Here is a 17,485-nt window from a genome sequence, read left to right as displayed (position 1 = left end):
TGAGTCCATCTTGATGCCCAAATCACTGATGCAAGAGTGCTATAAAATGTTTGCTCCTGTTACTTATCAGAGTATGAGGTTTTGTTATTTTTGGCACATTTGTTGTGTGCTGCATATGGTCATGAGCTTTACATGTATTTTGATCTATGCCATGCCATATTTACAGGGGTGCATGCCATGTATTTTTGTGATCTTTGTGGTGGCTAGCACAAGCATGGAAAGTAGCCTTCGTGATATTGCTGATTTCAGGGACTTAGGATTTTGCTAAGTCCTTGCTCTGCTGTTATTTTTATGCCATGTAAACATGATGCTACAGTGAGATCTATGCTTGTTTTTAGTTGCTTCAGTAAGGATGATTTGTACATATGGTTGTGCTCTATCCATCCATGCCCCTGTTTGCAATTATGGAGTGCCCTAGCATGTCTTAATATTGCTCTACTTTTGCTATAAAATGTTCCTGGCAGATTGTTTACATGTTAATCAAGTTTGCTATGGTTGTTGTAGTTGATCCATGCATGCAATAAACTTGCTCTTGCAATGGTTAGCTTCATCAACATGTCTTCTTGCTGGTGCTATGCTTAGTTTGTCATGCAAGGCTTTGTGATGAGTGAATCGAGCTCGCAAACATGCCTTCATAATTATGTTTTTACCATGCTCAGTAACCTTGTGGTCGTGGGTTCGAGCCCCATGGTGGGCGCCAACTGTCGTGGAATTGTCACGGCAGATGTCCTAGTGTGAGGACTTATTCGTGAGGCCAGCGCATCTATGTGGTAGCTTGAGAGGGGTTGATCTGGACGAGAGACGCGGGGCGGATCATCACACAAGACGAGGATTTAGACAGCTTCGGGCCCCGGGAAACATCATCCGGAATAGCCCTACATGTTGTTTGTGGCTAGGTCTCATTATGCTCATGAGGGAGTCGCTGCATCAGCCGACTCCCCCTTTGTGTCTAGCCCTAGATATTGTTTCTTGTTGCTTGTCCCTCTTTGGAGAGCCCTGCCCCTCCTTATATATGTTGAAGGGGCGGGTTACATGTAGAGTCCTATTAGGATTGGGACTAGTCTATTACAAGTGGAGTCCTAGTCTTGCTTCCTATATAAGGGAATATCCCTTATTCCTTTCCTCGTAAATCGGCCCACCATTAACATGAACCGGCCTTCTGGGCCTTGGGCCTTGTCATCCGTCTGACCCGCCCGCCGGGTCACCAGTGAGTCATAATGTTCAGGCGGGTTGCTTGTAAACCGCCAGGTCAGGGCGGGTCGCCAGTGAATCGCCAAGTGTCAGCTAGGTCTCAAGTAAGCCGCCATGTCCGGCCGGGTCATACCGCGGGGTATATACCCGACAAGATGGGAATTTGTTAATGTCCGGTTGTAGAGAACTTGAACTAAACTTAATGAAAATGAATTAACTGCGTGTGTAGCCATGATGGTCTCTTTTCGGCGGAATCCGGGAAGAGAACATGGTCTCGTGTTATGCTTGAACGTAAGTAGCTTCAGGATCACTTCTTGATCACTTTATAGCTTCTCGACCATGCTTTGCTTCTCTTCTCGTTTTCTTTGCGTAAGTTAGCCACCATATATGCTAGTGCTTGCTGCAGCTCCACCTCACTACCCTTTTCCTACCTTAAGCTTAAATAGTCTTGATCGCGAGGGTGTGAGATTGCTGAGTCCCCGTGACTCACAGATACTTCCAAAACAGATGTAGGTGCCGATGATGGAAGTGCAGGGGATGCTACTGAACTCAGGTGGGAGTTCAACGAGGATTCGGGCTGCTACTATGTTTCTTTTCCGGATGATCAGTAGAGGAGCCCAGTTGGGGCGATCGGGGATCTAGCATTTGGGGTTGTCTTTATTTATGTTGGTTCCGTAGTCCGACCTTGATTGTATTCTGGATGATGTATGCTATATTTATGTATTATGTGAAGTGGCGATTGTAAGCCAACTCTTTATCCCTTTCTTATTCAGTACATGGGATGTGTAAAGATTACCCCTCTTGCGACATGCCTACCATGCGGTTATGCCTCTAAGTCGTGCCCCGACACATGGGAGATATAGCCGCATCATGGGTGGTACAATGCGTTTCTCTGTTCTTATGAACTTAATACTCTAGATGGATGCTGGATAGCAGTCGGTGTGTGGAGTAATAGTAGTAGATGCAGGCAGGAGTCGGTCAACTTGTCACGGATGTGATGCCTATATACATGATCATCCCTAGATATTCTCATAATTATTCGTTTTTCTATCAATTTCTCGATAGTAATTTGTTCACCCACCGTAATACTTATGCTATCTTGAGAGAAGCCACTAGTGAAACCTATGGCCCCGGGTCTATTCTCATTTATATTAATCTACCATCAACAAGCTATTTTCTATTACCGTTTATTTTGCAATCTTTATTTTCCAATCTATATGTAAGATCCCAAATTTCCAATTTGGAATGTTATAGATAGGTCATTCATGCATATCATATTTCATTTTATTTCGTGTTGCGATCCTGGAAATTCTTAGCAACTCAAGGACCCACGGAGAGAGTTGGGGATTTCACCGTTTTCATATTTGAATTTTGTCAAATATCGAAACAAGGATCATTTTGGTTTTAATAATTTTTCTCTACGAAAATACTTCATATTAAAAATATATGACAGGAGATAATATGACTACTCCAAAATATATTAAATATTAGAGGAAAAATACTAAAATCAAATAACAAGTTTTATTTCAATTTTAGCGGATGTTTGTCCGAACGTTTGTTTTAACGAATGCTATTCGTCCGTTAGCCGCAGACAGCGAACGTTCGTTCGTTAGCCTGTTCATCAGTTTTTCTTTTTCCATGGTTTTTCTGCGATTATTTTTGATCGCGATTTCTGCCCTGATCTTCCTTTTAGTTTATCCTTTCGCTCGTTTATCCAAATCAGGTGAAACAAGCGCCTAGATCTTCGTCTTGAAGCCCTCTTTCTGTTTAACCAACTTGAACAGGATTTTGACACAGTCAAATTTGACTTTAGTCCAGATTAGTAATTGGATCTTGTTTCTTTCGCAGTTTAAGTTTTGTTGCTCCGTTTGATTTGATTATTTTTGCAAACCGTAGTTCTTCAGTTGAACTTTCTGGTTAGATCTTCTTATTTGAGTTTTACCCGTGCATCTTTTCTTGATTTCTTATGTATGCTATTGTTTGTTTGTGATAGAACACCCGGAGTGCGAAGCGTGCTACTACGAGTCACTAGGTTATGTGGATCATCAGCAAGGCAAGTAACACATTGATCATACTCTTTCATACCCAGTTTTTATGCATTAGTTACAATCCTTAAACACTGCGTGATTAGGATGTGATTAACATGTGGGTATTGGGAAGTAGTTGATGAGGTAGAACCTATTACCCGTTTCATTATCAAACCCTTGGGAGTTACTTCTACGTTATGCTTATAACGCTATGCTATGCTAGTAGACGTGGATTGGGTTTGAGTGTATCCATGACAGATGTGAGTTTGTTAATTAATGGTTCAATTCTAAGGTGGCAAGCTTTAATACACATCTGGGTGGATTGTTGATTTTGGGCACCTGGGGTTATACCAGTGTTGTCCTAGGAGATCCCGGGGTTATACAGTGTGATCCTCCTATGGTTCGCCACCCAGGCTCAAAGGGATCATAAGATAATTCATCCTAGAAACTTCCGTGTGCATCCACAAGCTATTATGGGCTCTAGCATAGAGGACTAGGGCGGTTAATAAGTCAAGAGGGTCAATTAAGGATCCCAATGAGTGGTAGTAGCTGTTCATGGATCACAAACACAGAACTCGGTTCCTGAGTACGGTTTCAATGAGACAACCCACCATGTACTCCTCCATGGCCTGTCACCGCTACCTTCACCAAATCATGTTCACACACTTAGCTCACACAGTAGGACATGTTCATCACCATTCCAATTCATCCCCGATGAATCAGACCTGACTCAACTCTAAGCAGTAGCAGGCATGACAAACAAGCATGAATGAGTAGGCACATCAGGGCTCAAACAACTCCTACTCATGCTAGTGGGTTTCATCTATTTACTGTGGCAATGACAGGTCATGCAAATGAATGGGGTTCAACTACCGCAGCATGTAATAGTTGAATCGTTGTTGTCCTAATGCAGTAAAATAGAGCAGGAGTGAGAGAGTGGGATTGTATCAGAATGAACAAGGGGGTTTGCTTTCCTGGCACTTCTGAAGATAGTATAACTCTTCATCGGTGTCATCGAACTCATCGTCGAAACACGTCTACTGAGAGGGGCCAATTACCGGCAAGGGAACATAAACAACATTCAATTAATGCAATCCACAAGCGAATGAATTATATGACATATTAAGGTTCTGAATTGTCCTAATGCAATATCTAGCCAATTTAATTAAAGTGGAACTAAAACAAGATCAAATTCCAACTCCAAATGTTATTTCATAAATTTCCCTAATCATCATTTGTCCTATTAAGTGAGGTTAACTTGTTCAAACATGCATGATCATGGCATAAACAGATTCTTCATATTTTTCTGATCATTTTTCATATATAAATTATTTCATTTGGAGTTACGGTTGAATTTCTATGATTTTTAGAAGTTTTAACTAATTTCTGAAATTTCCTGAATTATTTTAAACCTAGGAAATCACTTATTGCGTCAGCACCGCGTCATGCCTGCGTCAGCAGGTCAACTGCGCTGATCTGGGTCAAACCTGACATGTGGGGTCCGCATGTCAGTGGCTAACTAAACTAATTAAGTTTAAACCTAAACTAGGTTAATTAGTCGGGCGGGGCCCGCATGTCATAGAACCAGGGGAGGTCAAATCCCCTGGTCAACCGGGGCTAAACCATCAGCGTTTAGCCGCCCACGAGGACCGAGCTGCTGGAGGTGCTCGGAAAACATCTACGGGCCTCGGATTGATGCACTGAGGGCATCTCTAGGACGCTGGCAATGCGTTGCGTCGGATGGTGGTGGTGGCCGGGCCTAAGGTGGCCGGAGCTGATGACGGCGAGCACGGATGCGACAGTCGGCGTTCGGGTGTTCGCGAAAATGCTGCTGCGGTACGCAAACGAGCGCAGCGAGGCGCTAGCGAGGCCCTACGCGTGGCGGTGAGTTAGTTCGACGCACGCCCGGGACCAAATGGTCACCGGAGCGTCATCGGCGTGACGACGGCTACAGCGTGCAAACGAGTCGGAGCAGAGGGGGTTCGGTTGAGGAGCTCACAGCGGTTGCAGCGGTGGCCTCGTCGAGCTCAGGGAGGGGCTGGTGACAAAGGGAGGTCGCTGGTGATCTCAGCAATCGAGAGGTTGAAGACGATGTAGTGACGATGGAGCAGGGCTTCCGGCAAGGCGTGAGTCGGCGGAGGAGACATGGACGGTGTTGCGGTTCCTCCGGACGCTTCAGCGAGGCGAGTGGTGGACGGTGGCCACGGTGACAGCGAGCGGCGGCGACGATTGCGCTCGGGCATGAGAGGGAGAGAGAGTAGAGGAGGGGAGAGGCACGGGAGAGAGTGAGAGGGGTCCGGGGGTATCGTGGCGACTCTAGCCCGTCCAGGGGGCGGCAAGCAGGAGCTGGCCGGGGCGCGTGCCGGCGGGCGGTGGCCACGCACCTCTGTCCTTCTATCAAAGGAGGAAGAAGACCGGGGAGCCCCTGGTGGGCTGGGCCAGAACCGGAGCTGAGGGGTAAACTCTTTGTCTCTCTTTCCTTCATTTTAGTTTCTGTTTTCTATTTCTGACATTTCTTTTAATTTGGTTTTTGAACCAAACTAATTTTTCTGCTTCTGACAATTTTTACAGGGACTAAATGGATTATTCCAGAGCCCCTCAACAATTATCAGAATTATTGGACATATAGTTAATATATCACATATATAAATCCAATGCAAATAATTATTGGATTAACTCAAATGCCCAAAATAAATATTTTTGTGACTCCAAAAATATTGGTTTGAATTTTACCTCTTGCCAATATTTTTATAGGATAACAGGAACATTTCCTTGGACTCATTTGAGAAGATTTTAATGTTGATTAATTCTGAAGTGATTTGTGAGGGTTTCAACTAACCTCAATTCAACTTTCAGAATTTAGACATGATGCATGATGCTCTCAAATGCAACTAATATAATTATTTATAGACAAGTACTCTAGGGCTGTGATAACTCACCCCCACTAAACAAGAATCTTGTCCCGAGATTCAAGACATGACGTAAGAGGAAAGGGGGTCACAAAACTATCACAATCTTCATGATCCATTTGCCCTTCTCGAAGATGTTGATTGATTGCTTCAAATTGATCTTGACGTCTTTGCTTTCGAGATCTTTATCCAACACGATGACGACAGAAGAAACTCTACAGGAATCAATCTCCTCGAAGGTCAAGCACTCAGGATCAACTCATGGAGTGAGACGATTAAACATCTCTTGAGTTGAGACATGAAGCAAACATCCAAAGGGATGGAGTTAAACAGAGAACGAAGATTCAAGTTGATAATCACAATTCCACGGTGAACAAGATGGTACATGGTTTCAAGATAACGAGGAGCTATCTGCCATGATTCCATAACGGCACCTTAGGGAAGGTGACTTGCAGAACTATTCCCTTAAGTGGCAAAAAGAATTACTTTTGATTCAGAGATCATTGAAACTCTTTATACCAGCCTAAGGAAAATCACAACAATCGTTTGGTGGAGTAAGAAGAGATGGCATACCCAGACTAGAATGGATGATGTGGACTACCTGGTTGAAGACAACGCAATGGATGATCTCTACTTATCATTGAAAATGGATGGAACCCGTGGTAGGACCACTTTGAAGATGATCCTGATCAGTAATTACTGAGAGGGGTAGTCCATAGTAGGATGACACAATGGCGGTACAAGTTGGGAACAAAATGCAAATGCTGGGCATGATTCTAGTAATTGGGGAGAAACCCAACAGTGGAGAGGGATTCCACTATTGGAAAGGTTATAGCATAACCGAGGAAACTAGGAGCAAATCCCAATTAATGCCAATGATAAAACCTAGTCCTTGCGTGTGCTCTCAAGAACTTGAGAATTTCCATATTCATCAAGGTTTTACCAATATCCGTTTCAAGGATCCTGGCAGCACAACGTACTACCATGATGAATGGCGATGGACGATGCAGATGCAGATGCAAAGGAAGCTAACACCTTCTCAGATTTCACCTTAACGAGGCCAAGGAAACAGAATATAGATGATCGACTGAGAGACATTTGGCACTCCGCTTCTAATGTTCTCCTTGATGTGCTAGCGTAACCCATTTATTGATATGGTTTGGTATCTAGGACATCAAGTAAAAGGTCGGACTTCGGGAATACAAGAATCCATAAGAAGCAACTTCTGGAGTATATCCTATGAGATCCTTATGGGGAGGTGGCCAACTTCCTCAATCAAGATACTACAATAATAAGTCTTCCGGCTGGGTGTGTTGGCCACGACATCCACTTTACCGGGTTACAGAGAGACCAATATTATAGTTCTTGGGACACATTCCAACCATCATATCTGCCTGAGATTCAGATCTGGTTGGTGTCAGGATATTTCAGACTCATCAAGTCTAGAGAGAAAGATGAAAGTTTGCAACACAAATCGACGAGATGACGTTGCGAGAATCTCCGGAAATGAACTACGATAGCAAGCCCCAAAGCATGAGTTGGTTCTGCTACATACATGTGAACACGTTGTCCATGACAAGCGTGACCACATAGTAGTCTTACAACAAAACACTACCGAGTTCGGGTGAGGAACCATCATCAAGGATATCAAAGTTCTTGGGCACTTATCGATGAACTTCTTATCCTTGAATAAGTCAATCAGTGGCTTGTGTGCTAGGAATACATAAGGAATGAAGATGATCAGTCTAATAGACCACAGAATACTTTGCACGTGCTTGGCTGACTTGGAATGATTCCAGAGGAGGTAAAACAAGCCTCCTAGAATTCATGGCGGCAACTTGCATCAAATGCACATGAATTAGAGGAACTCACTTCTTTCATCCAAACATATACTTCATGAACGGGACATGAAGATAATACTTATAAAAGTTTCCAACACTAACTTAAATGTTCAACATGAATCATGGACAAGATGGAAATGTTGTCAATGGCTGAACAACAATCCATCCAGGCTTCCATATAGGTGGAATTCCACAATTAAGTGAACATGGTGATAGCAGTCAGACCCAAAATATATAACGGTGTATGCTCGAGGAATCAACCACGAGCAGGACAACATTACGAACATTGTTGGTTCTCATTTGATTTGATGATAGCCCGTACTCAAATGAAGGACTGGATAAGATAATAGCACCGACAACTGATCACGAGGATCAATCAATGAAGATATCAACTTTCTTCAGTACACACACACACACAAGGATATCCCTTAGAGATGAACTAAGTCGGACAAACTTTCATCTTCCAACTCTCTAAGTTGTTGTCTAGCTCAACCAACTAGCTTAGGGATATCCAACATAGATTCCTGGAGAAGGGGTGATTTATAAGAAAACCAACTTGATCACGAGTTCAACATAATAGTTAGGGGACAACCTGGTGATACTTCCGAGAAGATAATCGGAAAATCACGAAACACTGATATGTTATTAAGCTCGAGAACAATCTTGTTATTCAGGCAATATAATAGGATCAAAAGAGCGAGGAATTAACATAATCCAAACTCATCAATTGGAGAGTGCCCCAGGAAATATGGACTAGGTAGCATGATCAATCTTAGGACGATGATTCAATAACCAACACGCTAAGAATGAAATTATCGTCCATTAACCACCAAGCAACGGGGTTTCTAGGAGTATTGATTTCACACATCACGGTTCACTTGTCGGTATTCCAGTTGCAACAACACGGAACTGGGGAACGAATGATGATGGCGAGAAGTATCACTACATAAAGAATTCATAAGAGTTGGTGCAATTCTCATGACATTTCTGACATCAAGAGGGCAATACTTCAAGGTAGAACCGAATCAGAAGCTGGATTGGCATTTTGATCTATGATTTAACTACTTTGACCCAATCCTAGAAATGGATGAGGTACTGGAGTTTGTTTCTCCTAGTCATTCCGGAATAGAATGGCTTGACGGACCACAAAAATAATAGGCATCGGTGAACACGATCACACACATACTCTGGACTATTGATTGATAGACAATGGTCGGAATACAAGTGAAGAGTAACAACTCAAGTAACATGTATCTTTCTGAGTTGTGGATTAGTACGTCGAGCAAAGCTCAACATTTCTTCCGGATAACCCATGTAGAACGGTAGAACGGGCAGATTCACAATGTAGAATGGAGAACTCATTAAGAGCACCCTGGATGTGATCCTTTGGTTTAAAGAACTTCTTCCATAAGCAGTTCATGGTATTTGGAAGAAGGAAATACCACTGACCTCGGGGGCTATCTCAACGGTTACTAATATCCTAAAGGAACTAGCAAACACTACCAACAGGAAGTAAGTAGAGTGAATCTTGGTTTCAAGAACCCAGAAATAGAATGCCTACTAACTAAATGGCATCACGGGATGCTTTTGAGAATGATGGCCAGAATCATCACATTGGGAATACAAAGCATTTCTAGATTACTAGGTGACTCCCCAAGACACCTAGGGTCATAATAATAGCTCCAACATTTATGTCGAGGCAATAGAGTACTTCAACTCATCGATTAGTGTGGTTGAACTTGCCCAAAGGAACATTGAGAATGAAAAGAAGGGATTTGCAAAAGCATCAGACTATTTAGAAACCTGGGATGACTCGGACAGCACAATGGTTGTAAATGGTCGAAAAGATTTGAGACATCCTGAAAAATGGTGGCATAGCCACTCAACATCACAATATCAAGTCTCCGAGATCAACTATGAACACACAGAAGTAGTAGAAACTGAACTGGGGCTTGAATCCATCAATCCTATAGGTCTATGGCTTAGTAACACGTGATCCTGATAGAAGGAAGAGGAAGCCTAGTTCTTAATCCCCGCAGAGAAGAAGAGGTTGACTCAGATCAGAAGGGCATAAGGTAAAGTAGTAAAAAGAGCCTTACGTTCCCTAACACAATCAATTCCCTTATATAACTAAAGCATTTCTAGAATCAACTTCGACCAGTTTGGCTTGGTAATCCTACAGGCAGTCAGGCTCTGATACCAAAACTGTCAGGACCCTGATCCTAAGTCACACCGATCTAGCATGTAACACATCATATCACTTTACGGCCTCACGCACAGTATTCCCACGGGTGCCACCTTACCTGGCCCAGGACCATTTGCACCTTTTGGCTCACGTATATGATAGTGTCGCTAGCATCCATATGACAGAGAACCCGGGCCGACATGACTAGTCGTGTACCCAAAGTGGCGCTAACCTACGGGGAAAGTCATACATGAACCAGCATCGAACGTGTCGGTCATCAGCGTGTGAATCTGGGCTGTAGCAACTGGGCTAACAGGACTCCGAGAACCCGGGCTGTAGCAGGCTAGTAGGACTCCGGAAGAAACCACGTGACATTTCCCCGAAGGGACAGACACAGGAACGAAGTGGATCACATGCCGGTCAGTCTAAGTGCTCCAGAGCAGTAGTAACTGGGCTAGCAGGACTCCTGTGAACCGGGCTGTAGCAGACTACCATGGCTCAGTGGAAGCACTAGACTACATTTTCCCATAAGAGAGGCTACCAAGGATAGACAACTAGGTTGTCGGATCCCACACATACCAAGCATTTCAACAACATACACACAATATGCTCGGTATGTGAAAATACAACATGGCATCACAACATGACTCTACAACTCAAAGTATTTATTCATTAGGCTCCAAAGAGCGAGATATTACAAGCATGGGTCTCATGACCCAACATTCATGGCATACAAATCAAAGCACATGCAGAAGCTTAACATGTCTGAGTACAGACATCTACAAATGGAAAGGCTGAGAAGCCTGACTATCTACCAGATCCTGCCGCGGGCACAAGATCGTAGCTGAGGTATCAAGCTAAACGTCGAAGTCCACACGGAACTACTAGCGAGACTGAACTCTCTCTGCAAAAACATAAATTAAGCAAACGTGAGTACAAATGTACCCAGCAAGACTTACATCAGAACTAACTACATATGCATCGATATCAACAAAGGGGGTGGTGCAGTTTAACTACAGGAAGCCAGCTTTGACTCGGTTGCTATCCTGAACTACGACTGCAAGTAACTCTTTTGAGGTGGCGCACACGAGTCCACATATTCACCATATCAATACACCACTATGGATCCGCTCCCGTCTCCCTACGAGAAGGCCATCCATAGCACTCACGCTTATCTTGCACATTTTGGAGTATCAACTTTCACTTGTCTATGAACTGTTATAGGCAACCCAGAAGTCCTTTACCTTGGACACGGCTATTTGAATAGATCATTTATAACCCTGCAGGGGTGTACTTCATCACACACGCTCTCGCCACTTACCACCATGTACACGTCGTGTATCTCGGCAACCTTCAAGTGGAAGTCTGGCGAGGGAGTCAGCCACGACCTGACTAACCACACAAGTCTCTAGTCTAGGTTTATCGCCTATTCGGGTTCCATCCGTGAGGAGATCCGGTCGGAGTTTCTCTCACATCCCCAAACGATGTGTGCAGGGTTCTTGAGACACCAAATGGGCGCCCAGTACACTGTGCCACGGTGTATCTACCACATCATAGCCCACCCCTAGGGTCAGCGCTACACACGGCCGCCAACACATATCCTATAAACACCAGAAACTAGTTGCAAGTCCTGGACAGAGGACTAGGGCGGTTAATAAGTCGAGAAGGTCAATTAAGGATCCCAATGAGTGGTAGTAGCTGTTCATGGATCACAAACACAGAACTTAGTTCCTAACGACGGTTTCAATGAGACAACCCACCATGTACTCCTACATGGCCTTCACCGCTACCTTTACCAAATCGTGTTCACACACTTAGCTCACACACAGTAGGACATGTTCATCACCAATCCAATTCATCCCTAATGAATCAGACCTGACTCAACTCTAAGCAGTAGCAGTCATGACAAACACGCATGAATGAGTAGGCACATTAGGGCTCAAACAACTCCTACTCATGCTAGTGGGTTTCATCTATTTACTGTGGCAATGATAGGTCATGCAGAGGAAAGAGGTTCAACTACTGCAGCATGTAAGAGTTGAATCGTTGTTGTCCTAATGCAGTAAAGAGAGCAGGAGCGAGAGTATAGGATTGTATCGGAATGAACAAGGGGGTTTGCTTTCCTGGCACTTCTGAAGATAGTAGAACTCTTCATCGGTGTCATCGAACTCATCGTCGAAACACGTCTACTAAGAGGGGACAATTACCGGCAAGGGAACATAAACAACATTCAATTAATGCAATGCACAAGTGAATGAATGATATGACATATTAAGGTACTGAATTGACCTAATGCAATATCTAGCCAATTTAATTAAGGTGGAAATCAAACAAGATCTAATTCCAACTCCAAATGTTATTTCATAAATTGCCCTAATCATCATTTGTCCTATTCAGTGAGGTTAACTTGTTCAAACATGCATGATCATGGCATAAACAGATTCTTCATTTTTTCTGATCATTTTTCATATATAAATTATTTCATTTGGAGTTACGGTTGAATTTCTATGATTTTTAGAAGTTTTAACTAATTTCTGAAATTTCCTGAATTATTTTAAACCCAAGAAATCACTTATTGTGTCAGCAATGCGTCATGCCTGTGTTAGCAGGTTAACTGCGCTGATCGGGGTCAAACCTGATATGTGGGGTCCGTGTGTCAGTGGCTAACTAAACTAACCTAGTTTAATTAGCACTAATCCTAGGATAAACTAATTAAGTTTAAACCTAAACTCGGTTAATTAGCCGGGTGGGGCCCGCATGTCATAGACCCAGTGGAGGTCAAATCCCTGGTCAACCGGTGGTAAGCCACCGGCGTTTAGCCGTCGGCGAGGCCCGAGCTGCTGGAGGTGCTCGGAAAACCTCCACGGGGCTCGGATCGATGCGCTGGGGGCATCTCTAGGACGCTGGCGATGTGCCACGTCGGATGGTGGTTGTGGCCGGGCCTAAGGTGGCCGTAGCTGACGACGGCGAGCGCGGATGCGGCGGTCGGCGTTCGGGTGTTCATGAAAATGCTGCTGCGGTGCACAAACGAGCGTAGCGAGGCGCTAGCGAGGCTCTACGTCTGGCGGTGAGTAAGTTTGACGCATGCCCGGGACCAAATGGTCACTAGAGCATCATCGGCGGCGAGCGCAGGCGACAGTGTGTTCGCTCACAGGCGGGACGGCGGCTACGGCATGCAAACGATTCGGAGGAGAGGAGGGTTCGGTTCAGGAGCTCACGGCGGTTGCAGCGGTGACCTCGTCGAGCTCGGGGAGGGGCTGGTGACGACGGGAGCTCGCTGGCGATCTCGGCAACCGAGAGGTTGATGATGATGCAGTGACGATGGAGAAGGGCTTCCGGTGAGGAGTGAGTCGGCGGAGGGGACGTGGATGGTGTTGCGGTTCCTCCAAACGCTTCAGGGAGGCGAGTGGTGGATGGTGGCCACGGTGACAGCGAGCGGCGGCGACGGTTGCGCTCGGGCGCGAGAGGGAGAGAGAGCAGAGGAGGGGAGAGGCACGGGAGAGAGTGAGAGGGGTCCGGGGGGTATCATGGCGATTCTAGCCCGTCCAGGGAGCGGCAAGGAGGAGCTGGCCGGGGCGCGTGCCGGTGGGCGCTGGCCACGCGCCTCTATCCTTCTGTCAAAGGAGGAACAAGACCGGGGAGCCCCTGGTGGGCTGGGCCAGAACATGAGCTGGGCCGGCTCTGCTACAGGTAAGAAGCCCAGGTAAACTCTTTCTCTCTCTTTCCTTCATTTTAGTTTCTGTTTTCTATTTCTGACATTTCTTTTAATTTGGTTTTTGAACCAAACTAATTTTTCTGCTTCTGACAATTTTTGTAGGGACTAAATGGATTCTTCCAAAGCCCCTCAACAATTATCATAATTATTGGACATATAGTTAATATATCACATATATAAATGCAATGCAAATAATTATTGGATTAACTCAAATGCCCAAAATAGATATTTATGTGACTCCAAAAATATTGGTTTGAATTTTACCTCTTGCCAATATTTTTATAGGATAACAGGAACATTTCCTTGGACTCATTTGAGAAGATTTTAATGTTGATTAATTCTGAAGTGATTTGTGAGGGTTTCAACTAACCTCAATTCAACTTTTAGACTTTAGACATGATGCATGATGCTCTCAAATGCAACTAATATAATTATTTACAGACAAGTACTCTAGGGCTGTGACAATACATAGGTCATTCATGCATATCATATTTTATTGCATTTCGTGTTGCGATCCTAGAAATTCTAAGCAACTCAAGGACCCACGGAGAGAGTTGGGGATTTCACCGTTTTCATATTTGAATTTTGTCAAATATCGAAACAAGGATCATTTTGGTTTTAATAATTTTTCTCTCCAAAAATACTTCATATTAAAAATATATGAGAGGAGATAATATGACTTCTCCAAAATAAATGAAATATTGGAGGAAAAATACTAAAATCAAATAACTAGTTTTATTTGGATTTTATTCCTATTTTATTAGAATTAGGAAAATGTGCATTTCTCAAAATTGCACTAGAGGCCCAAATAAATGCTCACTTTGTCCGGAATATTTTTACAGGATCGTGAAAATTTATTTTGTGATTTTTGGTGTCTGTTTAGTATTTCTTTCGTTGGTTTTTCTGCGCCAGGATTTTATTAGAAAAAGGTAACCGACTTACCGGCCCGTGTCCGGATAGGACACTTGGCCCGGCCAGCTATAAAAGCTGAGGCCCGCCTTCCCGCCGGAGCCGCGCCGCCGCTGCCCCACCGTCCCGCCGCCGCCGACCTCACCGGAGGTAGCCGCTGCCGTCGCCGCGATTCGTTGGTTTTCTCAGAAAAACCGTTCGCTTTTTTTCTAGATCTCGTTTTTTCTAGGTCTGTTCGTTCGGTTTTCCGTCGGTTTATTTAAATAGCGGACTTTCGTCCGTACGTTCATTTTAATGAGCGTTGTTCATACGTTAGCCGCAGACAGCGAACATTCGTTCGTTAGACTATTCGTTAGTTTTTCTTTTTCCAGGGTTTTTCCGCTATTATTTTCGATCGCGATTTCTGCCCTGATCTTTGCTTTAGTTTATCTTTTCGCTCGTTTATCCACATTAGGTGAAACAAGCGCCTAGATCTTCGTCTCGAAGCCCTCTTTCTGTTTAACCAACTTGAATAGGATTTTGACACAGTAAAATTTGACTTTAGTCCAGATTAGTATTAAGATCTTATTCCTTTCACAGTTTGAGTTTCGTTGCTCCGTTTGATTTGATTCTTTTTGCAAACCGGAGTTCTTCAGTTGAACTTTCTGGTTGGATCTTCTTATTTGAGTTTTACCTATGCATCTTTGCTTGATTGCTTATGTATGCTATTGTTTGCTTGCGATAGAACACCCGGAGTGTGAAGCGTGCTACTACGAGTCACTGGGTTTTGCGGATCATCAGCAAGGCAAGTAACACATTGATCATACTCTTTCATACCCAGTTTTTATGAATTAGTTACAATCCTCAAACACTGCATGATTAGGATGTGATTAACATGTGGGTATTGGGAAGTAGTTGATGAGGTAGAACCTATTACCAGTTTCATTATCAAACCCTTGGGAGTTGCTTCTACGTTATGCTTATAACGATATGCTATGCTAGTAGACATGGATTGGGTTTGAGTGTATCCATGACAGATGTGAGTTTGTTAATTAATGGTTGAGTTCTAAGGTGGCAAGCTTTAATACACATCTGGGTGGATTGTTGGTTTTGGGCACCTAGGGTTATACCAGTGTTGTCCTAGGAGATCCCGGGGCTATACCGTGTGATCCTCCTATGGTCCGCCACCCAGGCTCAAAGGGATCATAAAATTATTCATCCTAGAAACTTCCGTGTGCAGCCACATGCTATTATGGGTTCTAGCATAGTGGAGTAAGTTGCATGACCTCTTCCAGTGGTAGGCTAGCAGATGTAGAGGATGTAGGTTGGTACTGTCTACCCGGGGTTAGAGTTAATGCTTCTGAAAGACTATGTCTCGTTCATCCGTTTCTCAAACACCATGTAGTGCGAGCAATCCAAAGGAGGAGATCGAGTCTTGTGGGGAAAAGTGCACAAACCTCTGCAGAGTGTACAAACTAATCATGGTTAGCTGTGTCCCCGGTTATGGACAACTTGAGTATCTGGTTCCTGGATTATCATATGGATCTCATCACACTAAATTAATCTGTTGGGTCGATTATTACTTTTAATTGGGATTGAGATGGGGGTGCCATTCTTAATGTTTCAACTATCATGATAGTTAAATAAAATATATTCCTTTGTTGTAGGAAAAAATTGGATTTTCGCCAAAAGAAATATAACCATAGAGCCTCCACCAGCCAAATATGCATGTAGTGATAGCATTTATCTGTTCATTGCTCTACTGTTTTATATTGCCAACATATTCCATGTGCTGACCCATTTTCGGGCTGCAACATATCATGTTGCAGACTTTTCAAATGAGGAGTAATATGACGTACGTCGTTTGTCATGCACTCAGCTATGCCATTGGAGTTGATGGACTCACTTTATCTTCCAAGCCTTCCGTTTTTATCGTTTTTAGATGGCCTTAAGCCATATTTATTGTAATAAGTTATCTTTTGAGACATTCGATGTAATAAGTGTGTGATTGCTACTCTGTTATAAATCCTTCGAGTACTATGTGTGTCAGCATTACCGATCTAGGGATGACACTAAACACAGAGACTTGACCGTCTGAGGTCGGGTCGCTACACTATATCATGAAAATACCAAAAATATTTATCTTACCATTATTATCTCTATCATATCTCACTCTCGTAAGTAACCGTGAAGGGATTGACAACCCCTTTATCGCGTTGGTTGCGAGGTTCTTATTTCTTTGTGTCGGTACGAGGGACTTGTGTGTAGTCTCCTACTAGATTGATACCTTGGTTCTCAAAAACTAAGGGAAATACTTACACTTTGCTGCATCACCCTTTCCTCCTCAAGGGAAAACCAACGCAGTGCTCAAGAGGTAGCAAGCTTCCATGCGATGGATGGCTTTTGCAAACCCGACATGCGGTAATGTGGTTCATGCCAACAACAAATATGCACAACTTGATTCGTACTGATATCTAGACTGAGCTATGTATCCTGCTGCTGTAGCATGACCCTCTTTTGTTGGATATTATGTAATGTTGTTAGTTTGAAGCACTCCTCTAGTTTGAAGGATAGATACCTTTCTGGGATCAAGTGCATCCTAACTCACCTACGTAAGATGTACTGATAATGATGATGGAGATGCTGTGTAGAAGCCATATATATCAATTAGGCTTCAATTGTGTACATGTTGGTGAAAGTGTTGTCCAATGGGAATTATATTTTGTATT

This window comes from Triticum urartu, chromosome 1 (genome assembly GCF_003073215.2).
Source record: "Triticum urartu cultivar G1812 chromosome 1, Tu2.1, whole genome shotgun sequence".
In the NCBI taxonomy this organism is placed as follows: Eukaryota; Viridiplantae; Streptophyta; class Magnoliopsida; order Poales; family Poaceae; genus Triticum; species Triticum urartu.
Note: the sequence above shows the minus strand (reverse complement) of the source record.